This window comes from Podarcis bocagei (assembly GCF_964188305.1).
Source record: "Podarcis bocagei genome assembly, chromosome: 8".
Taxonomy (NCBI): domain Eukaryota; kingdom Metazoa; phylum Chordata; class Lepidosauria; order Squamata; family Lacertidae; genus Podarcis; species Podarcis bocagei.
In genome coordinates this window covers 43,565,672-43,582,240 of record NC_138133.1, presented here as the reverse complement: position 1 = coordinate 43,582,240, position 16,569 = coordinate 43,565,672, and the positions used below count along the sequence as shown (strand labels likewise).

Here is a 16,569-nt window from a genome sequence, read left to right as displayed (position 1 = left end):
CTTTTGCTTCCAACTTGAAGCTAAAGTCACCGTGAGAAGCAAAATATGGAAGAGCTCCGAATTTCAAAAATCAAAATGTGTTTTTACTCTTTGGTTTAAAAAAAGGTTGATTATAATTCTGTATATGTTCTCTATTTTGTGAAGGCAGAATAAATTAGAAATTGCTGTCACTGAAGGGACAGATAGAATTTAATTTCCCCCCTGTGCCAAGCATCACATTTATGTCAGAGAAGGTAGCTAATGTTCCAATCTGCAGAAGAAGGTCGTGGCCTTGTGAGAATAATAATGCTTCCATCCTAGCCCTCAAGGATCTGTGCCCCACCCCTCTGCAAGCTGCATGACTGAAGGATAACAAGGCAAGAAGCTGTGTAGGTACAGCAACCCAAAATTAATGAAGTATCCCAGGACGGTGGAATGACAGAAGAGCTGCCTTTTTGCCCCTTAAAGGCACCAGAAAGCATAGCAGGGAAGAGAAGACTGGAATGCAAGCACCATTCTTGAATGGGGAAAAAACCCCTGAAGTTTCATGTTGCTCATCAACACACCCTGTCAATATATTGCAGAAAAACAAATGTATTATGCTAATAATATATGCAAACTAAGATTCACTAGCAGCCTCCAGAGAGGCTCCAGTTGATGAAATGTGTGCATCCTTTGAAATTGACTGGTCTCAGGTACTTTTAGAAACACTCATCAAATTATATCTCTGCATACGTGGGGGTTGTGAATTCTCAAGTATCAAAGGGTTTTGCTAGAAGACTGTAGTGGTATCTGGTTTGCTCTATTTGCAGAGCATCTGGGGTTACTGCACTGAACTATCGAACCTGATGGTACAAGTAAAATTATAGAATTCCTTCAGTTTGTTTCTGACAGCTCATCTATGTAGAGATAATTGTTTTCCTAACTTTAGCTTCCTTGATAATTCAAGAAAAAAAATAGGCAAATATGATTTTGACAGTATTAGATTCGTCATGCAAGAAACAACCATTATTACTTTAAAGCTTGCTCACAATTTTGTGACAACTGGGTTGCGTAAGTTGAGGGCTCGTTGTATTTTAGTACAGTAAATGATCTGTCAAATCCCCAAAAGGTGTTTAGTCTTTTCTTCAGATGGCTAAGTAATATTAAAACATCCCATCTTGTTTGCTGATAATATGATGGAACAGCTGAAGACAAGCTTTAAGAAAGTTCAGTTATTAATATTTATGGCTGTAAGAATGCTCATCCAAGAAAATGCAGACTAATAATTGGGTGTAACTGCAAGAGGTTTTAAAAACTTCTGCTGAGCCACAGCATTTTTTAAGCAAGCTGTTTGGACTCCCCCCAATGAATAAATGAAGTGATTCAATTATTTAAAAGTTTACTCAAAAGCTAGTGTACATAGTGATGGTTAAGAGAATGAGCTGAGAGCCATTTAGTCCCCAGTTTCACCTCATCTCACCCACAAACTTAGTTTTGCTCTTCTCCATCATCCCATTCTGCTGCACTGCCCCAAGTTCTCAGTAGTTGCTTGTTATTTTCATCTCTGACCTTGTTCCACTCTCCTGCCCTCCTCAGTTCATGCAGTTGGCTGGCTTATCACACCAGCAATATCCCAGGAGATTGGAGCTGTTGCTTATGCTTTCGGATGCTTTAGCGGGTAGTGTGTGTACAGCACTGGATATATCAGATTTGTGTTCTTTACAGTGCTTGGAAATTTCTGTTTAAAAAGGAGGTAGTTTGATTCAAGTTTATCAAAATGAACTTTTTAGTTTATTAAAAAAAAAATCAACTTTGGCATTTCCCCCTAGCATTCAGAATGTGGGGAGTCCCAAAATAAGTTATACATTGCAGACAAGTTATCAGATGTTTGACAGAATGTCAACTGGTAAAACTTTGCCATAATTGTATTTCCCTGCTAGAAAAGGCTTGGCTTGTTTAATTTGTGCCAGACACATAGCTGTTAAAGGCACAAAGCATCATTTGTTTTGTTTCTGTTCCTTTACTTCTTGCTGCAAGTTGCTCCTGTTAGAAGAGCAAATCTTTTCAGAAGCAAAGATTTTTAAAAGTTTCATGTTTATTCCTTCTGATCGCTTAGCCATAGTTTTAAGGGCCATCTACCTAATAAGCCTTAGACCACTGCCTTCATGTTTACAGTCTCGCTTACTTTCTAGATGTCCAGTTGACTACTTCATTCTGAGCACTGATTCTTCTGGATCTTATGTATTGCTACTAGCTTGCTATGACTGGCTGTAAAGCTGGTCTGAATGCCACCTCCCATTATGACCGGGGCAGTAATCTTGGACTCCTACTGACTTCAGTGGTGAAACACAACTTTTATATGTGGAGCATTACACCAGTGTTTGGAGTGGGATTGATCTTTCATTGAATATAGGATTTTAATCATATTCCTTTGCATAAATCAGTTACGATAGTATATCTCTGCATCCTGCTGGTGTAACGAGTTTATTTGGAGTCCTATCCTCATCCAATGAATGTAATTCAATGATAGGACTGTGCCTACAAATGTTTTGCAGTGGTCTTAACTAAATGCAACCAGTACCGCTGTAGAGAGAGTTTTGCCCCTCTTCTGCTGTTAACCCTTGTCTATAACGAGGATGTTATGCAAGGCATTTTAGTTGTAGCATAATAATTTAAAGTATAATTACCATTTTTTCTTTTGTTCGATGCATTCCTTTGTGTGGCATTACAAAAGTGTAGATGTTCTCAAAGGCACTAAAAAATCTCATTGTTGCTTGTAAGATATCTAAGTGAAAGCATCTTGATGTAATCTTATTGGAGACGTACACAAAGCAATTCATTAGTGTGAAGTATTATACTACATTTAACAGCTTTGATCAGAAGTCTTTGAATGTTGCATAATGGGTGTAAAGTTGGGGCTAGCATAGTTGAAATTTAACTGCAAGCTTATTTTAATATGTCCTTGGCCACAATTCACATTTAATATAAATTGCAAAGGCATTATCCAACCACCACTGATTCACCTGGACTGCTGTAGATGCTGGGAAAATGGTGATCACTGCCTGCAGTGTGGTGACCACCTGGAAGCTGCCATCACTGGGCTGGCATGGAGAGACTTTCTGCACAGTTTCTAACATGGGGAACACTTCCATGTGTTTATGTTAAAACATATTTAAAGCAGCTTTCATATGTTAAATCCGCCATAAGGAGCTCTACCATGCAAAGGAGATTTGGGGCAGTTTCCTCATGGGGCTTCTAATTTTTCAGTTGGCTCTTATTAGTTAAAATATTCATATCTCACCCTTCTAGTGTAAAACTCAGGGGAGTCTTTAACACATATAACATTAACTGCAAAACAAAAACAAAAAAACCCTGGGTCAGCAGTTGAAGATGCATAAAAACATTGCCGCCTTCAAAAAATAAAAGCTGTCTGGTATTAAAAGTTTTTCAATAATGTGTGAAAAATAGTGAGGGAAGGGGTCAGCCACACTTCATAGAGAAAGCTGTTTCATAATCTGAGCCCTTAAATCAAGCTGTTGATTAAAATGCTAGAAAACTATTATTAGGTTTTGCTACCCCACCCCACTGCTTTTACTGGTAGACCTTGAAAACCCATTTCTGCATGCATTACTAACATAGTCTCCAAGTGAATGCAACAAAATGTAATATGACCATCATAATGTGGATTGAACACATGATTATTGCCTGTAGTTTGCATGAAAATGCAATAGAATATGTGGTGGCTGTGAGTGATAGCGGGGATTTAGATACCAAGACATCCCAAGCCTTGCAGCCTGTCTGGAGAGCGGGGAAGAACTTGCCATTGTGATGCTGACTTGACTTTAGCACGTTTACACTATTGCTGGTGAATAAATAATAAATCATTATCAATAGAGTTATTTGGTGTATTGTTGCTTCTTCTCAAAATCTTAGCAGTATTTTGTGTGTGTGCGTGTGTGCACATGCTAAATTGAGGGGGAGGAGAGTAAGCTGTTGCTTCCAAGAGGTTATTTTATTTTTAAAAGAATGCTGTCCATATTTACATCTGTATGTCCTAAGCTGTGCCAATGGAAGGAGTTATTTTATTTTATATTATTTATAGAGAGAACTAAAAAACAAACTACCAAATTTTTTAGTCTGTACATTTGCTGGGAGTGGGCGAGTGGTGGTCTAAGTATTATTGAAACTAAAATGCAGCATATGTCTAATATTAATTACATTTTTTAAAAAAAATTGAAGGTATTTTTTCAAATGTGTAGTCACATATGGTGTGATCAACATGGCACATTTTTAGGTATGAATTATTTATCTTTCTGCAGGGAGACTCTAACTTTCAAAGTGCACATTTGAATTAAAAATAGTTTAATTTTTTTATTGCCATAGGGTAGCATTAGACTATACTCAAAGTACACCTATTGAAAGGAAAATAATAATAATAATAATAATAATAATAATAATAATAATAATAATAATAATAATAATAATTTATACCCTGCCCACCTGGCTGGGTTTCCCCAGCCACTCTGGGCGACTTCCAACCGAATATTAATATATACAGCGTCAGACATCAAAAACTTCCCTAAACAGGGTCACCTTCAGTTGTCTTTTAAAAGTAAAATAGTTGTTTATTGCCTTGATATCTGCTGGGAGGGCATTCCACAGGGCAGGTGCCACTACCGAGAAGGCCCTCAAACTTAGTCATGTTTATTAACTTAAATGGGTTCACTTAGAGCAAAACTTAGCTGAACACTACCCATAGTTGTTTTCTGCACATTTTATGTGCTGGTTAATAATAGTGTACGTAAGAAACAGCTTTCCGATAGTCGTACACTTTTTATGTACCACTTCTACAAGTAGGCAGATTCACATTTATGATAATGATTATATATGTCTCTCTGCTCCTTGTTTTTTGAACTTGGGGCTCATCCAGATTTCCGCTTGTCCCACCACTTTACCCTGGGAAACCCAATCTTTACCGCTGAATTGGAGCAAACATTGGTTGAACCCCAGATTGTGGGTGATGTCATGTTGCTTGCAAGCTGCTCGGCTTCCGCCCACCACTGCCGGCTGCCTTGCCTCTGTTGGCTCTCTGGCACTGCGGCCAGAGATTGTGGAGATTGTGCCCATGTTGCTCTGTGCGACATCACACACATGACTCATTGGGTCGCCCGGCTGAGCACCCACAGTGTGTGCCCAAATGCATGCACGCGCACGCGCACGCGCGCACACACACACACACACACACACACACGGCACTTCCAACCACCCCACTCTTTGCTTTTGGAAGTCTTATTTATAAGAAGCTTCTGTAGGTGAGGAACACCAGGGTAGAAGTGTTTCTAGAACCAAGGTTAAACTGTCAAGCTGTTATTTTTGCTGTTGGATGTCATTCATGTAATCTTGCTTATAGTACTGAAATTTTGTTTTTGTATGTTTTTATATTTGCTGTTGTGCTGTTGTTTTATTATGTTGTTATGAAATTGTTTTTGTAGTGTTTGATTTTGAAATAGATTCCTGTTTTCTTTGTTGTAAGCTGCTTTAAGCATATTTTTTGTGTATGGAAAAGTGGCATACAATAAAATTATGAATGAAATGAAATTATGAACAAGCTGGTAAGGAACAAAGCAAGCAAATCAGAAGACAATAGAAGATGAAGTTGCAAAAGTACAGGCAAACATTGGCTGTTTAGAGTCTTCAGCATTGAGTTTTTGACGAAGTATCAGTATCTTTCTAGTTTCATTTTGAGATCTTGCATTGTTCTGGCAGTATTTCATGGAATCTACATATCAAAGTGAATTATATTAAATAATACACATATTAATAATATTTAAAGGTTCTGTGCGACCCACAATATATATTTAAATTACACAGGCATGTAATAATTCTCTGGAGTTCATATTATTGGGCATGTTATTCAAATAAGTTTTATAAATTCCTTCCAGGCTATATCCAGTGATATGTATATTTCTTTCCCTGAGGTTGTTTGATAACCAGTGGTGCCTTGATGTTCTTGCATTGCAGAACAAATAGTTATTATTTATTTTCCTGTAATTCTGTCTTTAAATGAAAGAGCCATGAGGGTGTATATCTTTCTTGCTGAGTTGTTATAGATGTACTTGCACTAATGGAAAATTGCTAATGTATTACAGTATTGTACATTAATATGAAACACTTACTGCTTGTTTTCTTTTTTATATATAAAAAATAGCTTCATCTTTCATAAATATGTCTAGATAAAATAAATGGAGGTAATTTCTGGTTAGAAAAACATTTGTTGGCTGTAGCGTCTGAATAAAGCAAGATGCAAGTTTTCCTCCTCCCGCTTATGTTTCCATATGAGTATATGGATCACCAATAAGGATTTGACTCTTTGAAAAGATGGAGCAACTGACTGGTTTAGTGCTTTTAAGTATGTTGGCATTGGTAACTTTTATATGACTTCCAAGATCCTTTGTGATTGTTGCCAACAGACTTCATGGAACTGTGGATTTCACTGGGCTTGTAAAAGAGTTTCACTTCCTTTATACCAGTGCTCTCATTAGTGTGCTATAAGCGTCTCTAGCACTGTGTGTGTGTTTGTGTGTGAGGGACAGAGGGTGGGACTCAAGGTACAGTGCTCTCAAGTGCTTTACTGCTGACTTCTGGCTGTTTGCTGTTCCAAACTGATAAAACAATTATTTTTCTGATTGTTGAGGCCCATTTCAAATGTGTAGGCAAAAATAAGCACTGTAAAAATAAGAACTAACCTTCGTTCTCAATCTCAAATTATCTATTGATGTTTTAAATAAATAAATAAATAAATGGCCACCCTATCCAGAAGATTTCCACAGTTGTCTCTTCGTGTAGTCAAATAACTTACTCAGAGTAGACCCACTAAAGTTAATAGACCTACCGTATTTTTCGCACTATAGGACGCACTTTTCCCCCTCCAAAAATGAAGGGGAAATGTGTGTGCGTCCTATGGTGCGAATGCAGGCTTTTGCTGAAGCCTGGAGAGCAAGAGGGGTCCGTGCGCACCGACCCCTCTCGCTCTCCAGGCTTCAGGAAGCTATCCCAAGTCTTGCAAGCCCGGAGGGATGTCCCGCGGGCTCGCAAGGCTTGCGGGCAGCAGCCTGCACCCAAAAGCTGGGGACAGCGGGGAGGTGCAGAGCCGCCACCCCGCTATTCCCCGACCTGATCTGGAGGCTGGCGGGGGGAGAAGCAAGCCTGCTTCTCCCCCCCAGCCCCACAAGCTCGGGGGATAGGGGGATGGCGAAGCGCCGCCATCCCGCTATTCCCCGACCTGATCTGGAGGCTGGGGGTGGGAGAAGGAAGCCTGCTTCTCCCCTCCCACCATCCCCACAACCTCCAGATCAGGTCGGGGAATAGCGGGATGGCAGCGCTCCGCCATCCCGCTATTCCACGACCTGATCTGGAGGCTGGGGGTGGGAGAAGCAAGCCTGCTTCTCCCCCCCACCATCCCCACAACCTCCAGATCAGGTCGGGGAATCGCGGGATGGCAGCGCTCCGCCATCCCGCTATTCCACGACCTGATCTGGAGGCTGGGGGTGGGAGAAGCAAGCCTGCTTCTCCCCCCCCCACCATCCCCACAACCTCCAGATCAGGTCGGGGAATCGCGGGATGGCAGCGCTCTGCCATCCCGCTATTCCACGACCTGATCTGGAGGCTGGGGGTGGGAGAAGCAAGCCTGCTTCTCCCCCCCACCATCCCCACAACCTCCAGATCAGGTCGGGGAATCGCGGGATGGCAGCGCTCCGCCATCCCGCTATTCCGCGACCTGATCTGGAGGCTGGGGGTGGGAGAAGCAAGCCTGCTTCTCCCCCCCACCAGCCCCACAACCTCCAGGCTTCAGGAGAGCCCCACCGCCAGCCCCACAAGCTCGGGGGACAGCGGGAGAGGCGCAGCGCGCCCTTCCCGCTGTCCCCCAACTTGGTTAGAAGGCTGGCGGGGGGAGAAGCCTGCTCCTCCCCGTCGCCAGCCCCGCAAACTCGGGGGACAGCGGGAGAGGCGCAGCGCGCCATTCCCGCTGTCCCCCGACTTGGTTTGGAGGCTGGCGGAAGGCTTCCTCCTCCCCCAGCCCCGCAAGCTCCCAGAGCGATGCCAAAGCTGCGCGCAGCTTCGGCATGGCTCTGGGTCCCGTTCTGGGGGAGGGGGAAGCTCGGGCGGGGGGGGATAATTTTTCCCCCTTTATTTCCCCCCCCAAATCTAGGTGCGTCCTATGGACCGGTGCGTCCAATAGTCCGAAAAATACGGTAAGTTAGTCATGGCCATTAATTTTAATGGGTCTACTATGGATAACAGTTGACTACAATCCCACGTTTACAATTTCTGCTAAGGTCAACATGGTAGTAAATACAGTTGTACCTCGGGTTAAGTACTTAATTCGTTCCGGAGGTCTGTACTTAACCTGAAACTGTTCTTAACCTGAAGCACCACTTTAGCTAATGCGGCCCCCTGCTGCCACGCCGCTGGAGCACAATTTCTGTTCTCATCCTGAAGCAAAGTTCTTAACCTGAAGCACTATTTCTGGGTTAGCGGAGTCTGTAACCTGAAGCATATGTAACGTGAGGTACCACTGTACGGAAAACTCACAAATATTAGCGTAGACAAAATAAAAGTAAGGCTAAATAAAATGTGACAGATACCAGTGGAAGAGTCACCCCATAAAGAATCTCCAGTAAAGGTATACTTAATCCTTTTTGAGAAATATAAAGTATCTCACTCCATTTACTAGATTACTCTTGCTGAGAATTGTGATCATTATTATTATTATTATTATTATTATTATTATTATTATTATTATTATTGTGATGATGATAATCACAATAATAATTATTATTATTGGCAGGGGGTTGGACTCGATGGACCTTGTGGTCTCTTCCAACTCTATGATTCTATGATGATTAAAGTTTGAGTTTGCTTGCTAGCAGCTGCACAAACAATGAATACTTAAACAGTATTAACTTTGAAGCAATGTTTAAAACACACAACAGAAACCTATCAGAATTTGAAATATGCATGATTGCACAAAGTCAGAAAAACAGCTCCTCCTCTAGAATTTAAGTATTCCAAGCAAAGTTGGCTAGCCTTGTCTCTGAAGGAAACAATCAAATACAAGAAGTACTAAGGCTTATTTATCCAGAGAAATTGAGTATAACAAAAGTGCAACAGATCAGTCTATTTATCACTTGAACAGAGATAAATGGAAAGCTGTAAACAATGATAATGAGTAGTGAAAAGATTAATCTTTTAATTTTCTCTCTTCCCTCTATGAGCTCCTCTACTCAGCATTCTTTCTAATTTTGAGAAGCTGACCACATAGTCCACAAATCAGTTAAGATACAATGCTGAGATTCAAGCAAGCTGATTCCCTTGGAAATTAATGAGAATAATAGACTATCTTAAAAGCTAAGCACTGTGGCTTAGCAGGTGTATAAATCAGAATATTTGCTTCTAAATAAAGGAAGATGTGCCAGGAGGTATGATATTATTTTAAAAGCTAGTAGTTCCTAAGTTCCAACATGCTCCCAATAAAAATCAGGACCCGAGCTTTGCACTTCCTTCCCAAAGCCCAGTAAGCTTCTGCCTTAGGTAAGGAGGCATGATGCTCTAACAGGGTGTGAAAGCCCTTCTGCCTCCTTCCCAAAGCCCTGTAAGTGCTTGCTGGCTTTGGGAAGGGCTCCAGGATCCTGCCAGAGCCTCATACCTTCTTTCCAAAGGCTAGAAAATGCTCCTTTACAATGCTTCTGCCGCTACAGGAGCTGCTTCTACAGACCCCATCCACAGGCGGCGTGAAATTGGGGCAGCCCAGGATGAAGGCAGAGTCTGGGGCACCTTCAAAGAAAACATGCTTGTCCCACTTAAATTGGGGCACTTAGAACGTATGTTAGTCCTGTCCTTTTACCTTGACACTTTCACAATACAGTGGTACCTTGGTTCTCAAATTTAATCAGTTCCAGGAGTCTGTTTGACTCCGGGAACGGTTTGAAAACCAAGGTGTGGCTTCCGGAAGCGGCAATCAGAAGCCGCGGAAGCTGCGTTGGACGTTCAGCCTCCAAAGAACGTTTGTAAACCGGAACACTCACTTCTGGGTTTGCGACATTCAGTAGCCAATTTGTTCGACAACTAAGCCATTCAACTACCAAGGTACCACTGTATCTTTTAAATGTAAAGAGTATGAGACGACTCAGTATTTGAAGAGCGGAATTGTGTAGTGCTGTATCGTTATAATGCGGCTATATTAGTTATTTTTACAATTTTATTGGCAACTATAATGTGTATGCTATTCTTTATTGGAAAAATATTGTCATAATATCTCTCTGTTATACAAAACTGTTCCCACACTGGCATCTCTCAGAATGTATTAGCCCTACTTCCTGTATCAGAGCCTGGTTAAGGAAGAAGGGATTAAGGGGATGGACTGCAGGGGTGAGAGTTTTCTTAGTATTGGTGTTCGGCGGTTTTCACCCACGTGACCACTCTCACACCTAGCTTTAGATGTAAGTAGGACAGTTGTGCATTTACAATACAAGTCTATCACCATCACATAGGTTGTGTCTTTAATGACATACTGACCTTAATTATGGACTTCTGTTATTGGGCATCAACTAGGTTTCAGTGATAATGACTGTTATGTATCATTCTTTAGGTCACATACATCTTGTATTGTCATTGTTCATTCTACAAGGAGTTCAGTGTTGTCTAGTTCATTATGGGGAGAAGGAACCTGTCATCTGAATGACATCAATTTCCCTTTTTCTCTAGCCCTTTTAACATGCTACTCATGTTCTCAGCAATCATGGATACAACAGGAAGCAAGACTGCACCTACAGTGTTCCATTTCCCACTGGCCTTGCCCCATTGCTATTCACACGTTAAGCACCAAGTCTGCAAATGGGTGTCTCTTTGTAAGCAGCTTAAGCAGATGTTTATTTGCAGATGCCCATGTGAGGTACATAAACAGCAGTGGGATAGGACCAGTTGAGGGCACCATTTTCAGTGCCAGCAGCACAGCCATGTATGCTCCCCATAGTATCTTATGATTACCCTTCATGTGAGTGACGCATGAAAAGAGTGTTTGAATTCAAAGGAAAGTTTCTTTCCTTAGTGACAACTGTATGCATCTCTGTATTAAATAACTTTTTGAAGATGAATAACTTTAAAATAACTTTTTTAAGCAGGGCAGAGTGTGTAAATGAACTAAGGGTTTCTTCAAAACTTCTTTTTGTAAAAGATCTGAAAAACAATAGTTAGAGATGACATGAAACATCACCACAGGTATAAATTTCTGCCTAGCAGCTGTGAGTCAGTCATGGCAATTATAGAATCATGGATCTGGAAGAGGCCAAAAGGCCTTCAAATTGAAGCCATACACACCACAGCCATGCCGCACAATCTAGACCATTTTGTATCATAGTCAGAATGCAAGTGTGCTGTCAAAGATGACTGCAGAGTAAACAGCAGTGCGTCTTGACAATGCATTTTGTCCCCTCAATTGAAAGCTTGAATTTGTACTGTAGATTATTGTGGGCAGTCAGTTTCTTGCCTCTGATGTTTTATTGTGTTTTGATAGTGTCTGTTTTAATATTGTGTTAACGTTTGGAATTTTTATGTATACCACTGTGAAATCCATATTTGTGTGAAGGTATGATTTACAAAATTTTAAAATAATAAAATTATGGGGACAAGAAAGAGAGTTCTGCAGAGGTTATGGAACCTTGCAGTGAGCCCAAACTCTACAAGGTAGTGATTGGTCCCTGGCAAGAGGGACATCAAATTCTTCTGGATACAAATCACCACCATAATGTTCTCTGGCATCAAGAAGAATTTTCCTTAAGGTTCTCCTTTGGATCACCCTTCCTTCTGGTTCCAAAGTAACCAGTTGAAAACAGACTATTTGAATTTAATCAATAATTAACAAACATATAAAACACTGACACCTCAGTAACAAGAATGATCCTTTCCCTATTCCAAGACACAGATTCCATTCTAAGCAGCAGACTAGGATGTCCAAATGTGCAGTCATCTCAGAAGGCTGTTGTAACTCCCAGACACATAACAGGTGATGGTAGTATTACTCTGCAGAAAACAAAGGGTTGTACTCAACATAGCTTTAAGAATAATGTTCTATTGTTGCAAGGATTTCTCCTTGAGCAGCAGAACGTTCTGCTCCTTCCCTTTCCCATGTCCTCTAAATCTGTTCTGGCATTTCCCTCCACTCTCCAAGACAGATTTTTTTTGGGGGGAGGTGGTCTCATTGTGCTAGCGCAAATATGTAATGGAATCCCACCCCAAGTATCTAATCATGATAATAGGACTTTTCTTTTAGATGCCGAACCACTAAAACCACTTTAGAGGGATTTTAAAGGGGTTAAACAAATGAATGGAGGAGCTTTGGATGGCTGTCTCCTTTCTACAGTCTTAGTATAGGGAAATTTTCCTACCTAACCAACTCTGAATTTACCAAATTAATGAGGGTTGTGTGAGACAGTGAGGTCTTCTTCACTTTGACTCTGAGAAGATGGTCCTTCTTTAGTTAGAAAAAAAATTCCAGTTCCTTTTCTTCAAAGCAGCTCTTTTAAAAACCACAGATATCTCATAAAAGCACTTCCATCTCCTGCTTAGACAAGAAAGTTTCTGAAGAGGTAGGCTATGTGACATCCTAAGGAGTGCCTTCAAGGAAGTTCTTTGCTATTACCTGCCTCCTACTGGTCAGACAGAATTGCCTTCCAGTTTGGAGTGACACCTGAGAAACCGACTTTTATATTTGCTCATTGCTAATGCATACAGGAGTAAATCCAGATGAAGAGTTGATTGGCAGAATGAAAAGGAGACTCTGCTATAAAATTGAATTGTGTCAGCAACTTGTTTTGCTTCCTATTTTTCCCATCCAAAAAGAAAGTACGTAAGAAGGAGGAATTGTTAACAGCTTTCTTCTCATCTGAAATTTAATTACTATGTATGAGCAAAATAATTCCATAGAAGTATTAAACAATATTAATATAAGGTTGCCTATCATTGACATTTTCCAGCCATTGCTTTTTCTGTTTCTGGGTATGATCTCTGAGAATTTTATTACTAAAATATATTGCAAAGTGACAGAGAATTAGCAAAAGATGAGGTGATGCCGTACATTTAAAAGACTAATCCAGTATTCATTGTCTCTGATCTGTGTTAAAATTAATGATATTAGATAATGCACCAATTGAACAGATAATGAAGTGAAAGTAATAAGGACTTAATAAAACTGTTTTTCTTTTATTAAATTACCTTACTTTTTGAGCTTATTGAAGTTTATATTTAGCGTTCTGATAAAACTCAGATGAAGAGCATTGGGGAGAGGGGTGGATGGAGATTACTATGTTTTTTCTGATTTTCACAGATATCTGAACTACTATTGCAGTTTAATCTTGTTTTATTTAGACTATTTCTAGACTACTTAATATAAAATATATGTCTAAGTGGTATACAGAAACTAAAGCAACAACAGACAACTTAAACGGCATTTTTTAAAACAAAAATGCTATTACATATACAGCTGTTACATTAACACAAAATTTCTAATGTTTATATGTAAAGCAATATGAATCCCTTCTCCTTCTGACGCACCTCCCCTCCCCTCACCCACCATTGCTCTCTTTTCCCACTTTTTTTACTGGTGTTGCCACCCTTCAGGAGTCCTGCTTGCTTGACTGACTTTCTTTTATATACAGAACACTTTAGTATAAACTATTTAACTTCTACCCTGAGGTCCTAATGATACTTTCCTGCATCTGTTTGCAAAAAAATTGCCTTTTTTCTTCAGCAGTTCTATCTAGGGAAAGGAGGAAAGAAATGACCAGAGGCCACAGCAATTCACTCAAAAATCCAAATGGTCCCACTGGCCTAAAAGGATTGGTGATCCTTGATCTGTAGCCTCTCCAACTGGGACATGATCTCAGATTGTAATAACAGGGAGTTTGTTAGTTTTCACTGACTCTACTTGAGCCTCGTGTGATCCTCCTCCTCTGGTTTTGTCACAGGAAGTTGGTGGGGCACAACAAGAACCCCTGCTCCCAGGCGCAAACCTTTGTCAGGCTGAGGAACAACATGAGCCAATAGGGGTTGTGTGGGTGATTCTTATGGCTGGATCTGGCATCTATGATGTGAGACTGTGCTGTTTGAGTGATTGGGCTGAAACCACAGTATAGCACTGAGCAGATTGTCATACTGACAAGATTAAGTGATAATTACCTCCTCCCCTGCACAGTGAGACTTAGATATACTTTCAGATCTGATTATGCTGACTAATCAATGAGATGCGCACAGTGTAGGCAGCCCAACTCTACATGCATATTTCTGAATAAGGGCATTTATTAGTGGCAGAGTGAAAATGGAAGAGAGGAATCCCACATTTCCCAAACTTACCAAAGTGTTTGTGGGAGAAGGTAGCTTAGATAGTTTCCAGGAAACAGCTCAGTAGGGCCTCATGCCTTTAACGATGTTGTTCATGCTCACAGTGTACTAATGCTACTAATGCTGGGAATCGTGGGAAATGTTCCCCATTGTCTCTAGATATTATAGTACATTAAAGACACATGCACAGCAGTATCTGGAGACACTATGAACTCCTTTTCCATGGTTTCAGGCATCTGTGTGTCCTGCTGTGCAGATGTGGCAACATTCAGAGGAATAAGGAAAGCCTACTGAATGTCCTCCATGCTGCGTCTCCACTTTGGTAAGTTAGGAAGGGTGGCATTTGCCATAAGCAGGCCTCTAGGTGCCATCACTCCCAGGGAGGCATAGATATCTCACCAGAATGGAAGGAATCAGTTGTTTAAAAGGGTTAATTTCAGGTGCGTGGTGTAAGTCCTTATTTTATTTTATTTTCAATTTATTCTTAAATATGTATACCACCCTTCATCCGCACATGTTAGGGCAGGTGACAACATAGAGATGCCATATAAAAACCACAAAATGTGTAATAAAAACAAGAAGGGGGGGGGACCCAAATCAATAAGTCCCTTACCCTACTCCCTCCCACAAACACATTTGAAAGGGGTATGCGATGTTAATCAGCCAAAGGCCAGATCAAAGAGGAACGTTTTCACCTGTCGCCTCAAGGTATATAATGAAAGCACCAGCCAAACCTTCCTGGGAAGATCATTCCACTAACAGGGAACCACTGCAGAAAAGGCCCATTCTTGCATTGCCACCCCCTGGACCCTCTTGTTTGGGAGGCACACGAAGAATATCCAATATGAACTGTAAGAGGGTGATGGATTGGTTCCGCTCATCCATAATCTCTAGGGATAAATTGATTTTTTAAAATGAGCACATTCCCATTTTAATGTGTTTTACATAGCATTTCCACATAACCCTGTTACATGGAAAAATGATTTTAATTTTTAAATTCGAACTTGTACAGTGGTACCTTGGGTTACATATGCTTCAGGTTACACACGCTTCAGGTTACAGACTCCGCTAACCCAGAAATATTACCTTGGGTTAAGAACTTTGCTTCAGGATAAGAACAGAAATCGTGCTGTGGCTAAAGTGGTGCTTCAGGTTAAGAACAGTTTCAGGTTAAGAACAGACCTCCAGAATGAATTAAGTTCTTAACCCGAGGTACCACTGTACTTTAATATTTTAAAACATTTCCTGGAATAGCTACAGAGAGGAATCTGTGTAAAACAAAACAATTAAATCAATTGGCACATTTCAGAGTAGGAATGCGGGGGTTGGGGTGTGAAGAACTTGCTATACATCTAGCCTTGTACAATGGTGCTTTTAGAAATATGGGACTTATTTGCAGTTAACTACAGGAGGAAAATCAAACAAGAGAATATTAAAGGTGGTGGACTAGTTACAGAGTGAACATTTTTTATGTTCTTCATTGCTTTTCAGTGCTGTAAATGATTTTGTTAGCTTTATTCATTTTGGGATCAGGGGTGGAGGATAAAATGCTTCATAAACAGTTTGTGCTCACGATATGCCATTTTTGACATGTTGCCTACAGCGTATTGCCAAATATTCAAAGATAGCAGAACATCTCATTCTAAATTTTCTCCATGTGAAAGTGGTTGTTGGGATCAGCTCCAGTGGCATTAATCCCCCATTTTGTGTGGGATGCAGCGGATGCATCTATGCTGCCCTTGTATACTACATTCCTGCTAGCAGAGATATTGCACCCTACTCAGCAAGAGTGCTACTTGCTGAGTACAAGGATTTGTGGATTGGGTGGGGTGTATTTTGTGTATTTCCTCATCTGTAGAGTATGCTAATCATTAAGTATGCTTGTCCTGTAAAGTATTTTATTAAGCATCAGCATATTCAGTATGAGACCAGTCTTCCTGTATATTTGTTATTCAGCATGTTCTTTAACACACACACACACACACACACACACACACACACACACGACAAGTTGTAAGCTCTGCAGTGAAAATGAGATCTTCTCTGGCAGTCATTTACCTGCAGTGAGCAGTTTCCAGAAGCAACTTAACAGTATGAGTATATACATTTGTTATACAAGAGAATTCCCACAGAGCAGGTCAAAAGTTGCTGCGTCAAGGATGAGGTAGTTAGCTTTATAGAATTCCTTTCTCTTAATGTTAAAATCCGATTTCC

General features: G+C 40.6%; 1 protein-coding gene and 1 long non-coding RNA gene across 5 annotated transcripts in view; one reads left to right on the top strand and one right to left on the bottom strand.

Annotated features, from left to right (window-relative positions):
• Positions 1–16,569, top strand: part of PTPRM (protein tyrosine phosphatase receptor type M) — a 407,502-nt gene that overhangs the window by 110,961 nt on the left and 279,972 nt on the right. The window lies entirely within an intron of this gene.
• Positions 1,344–14,713, bottom strand: LOC308592612. The gene is made up of 3 exons (XR_014010580.1): positions 14,368–14,713; positions 2,649–2,771; positions 1,344–1,699 (listed from the first exon to the last, which is right to left on the bottom strand). It is a non-coding gene; the product is annotated as an uncharacterized lncRNA (long non-coding RNA).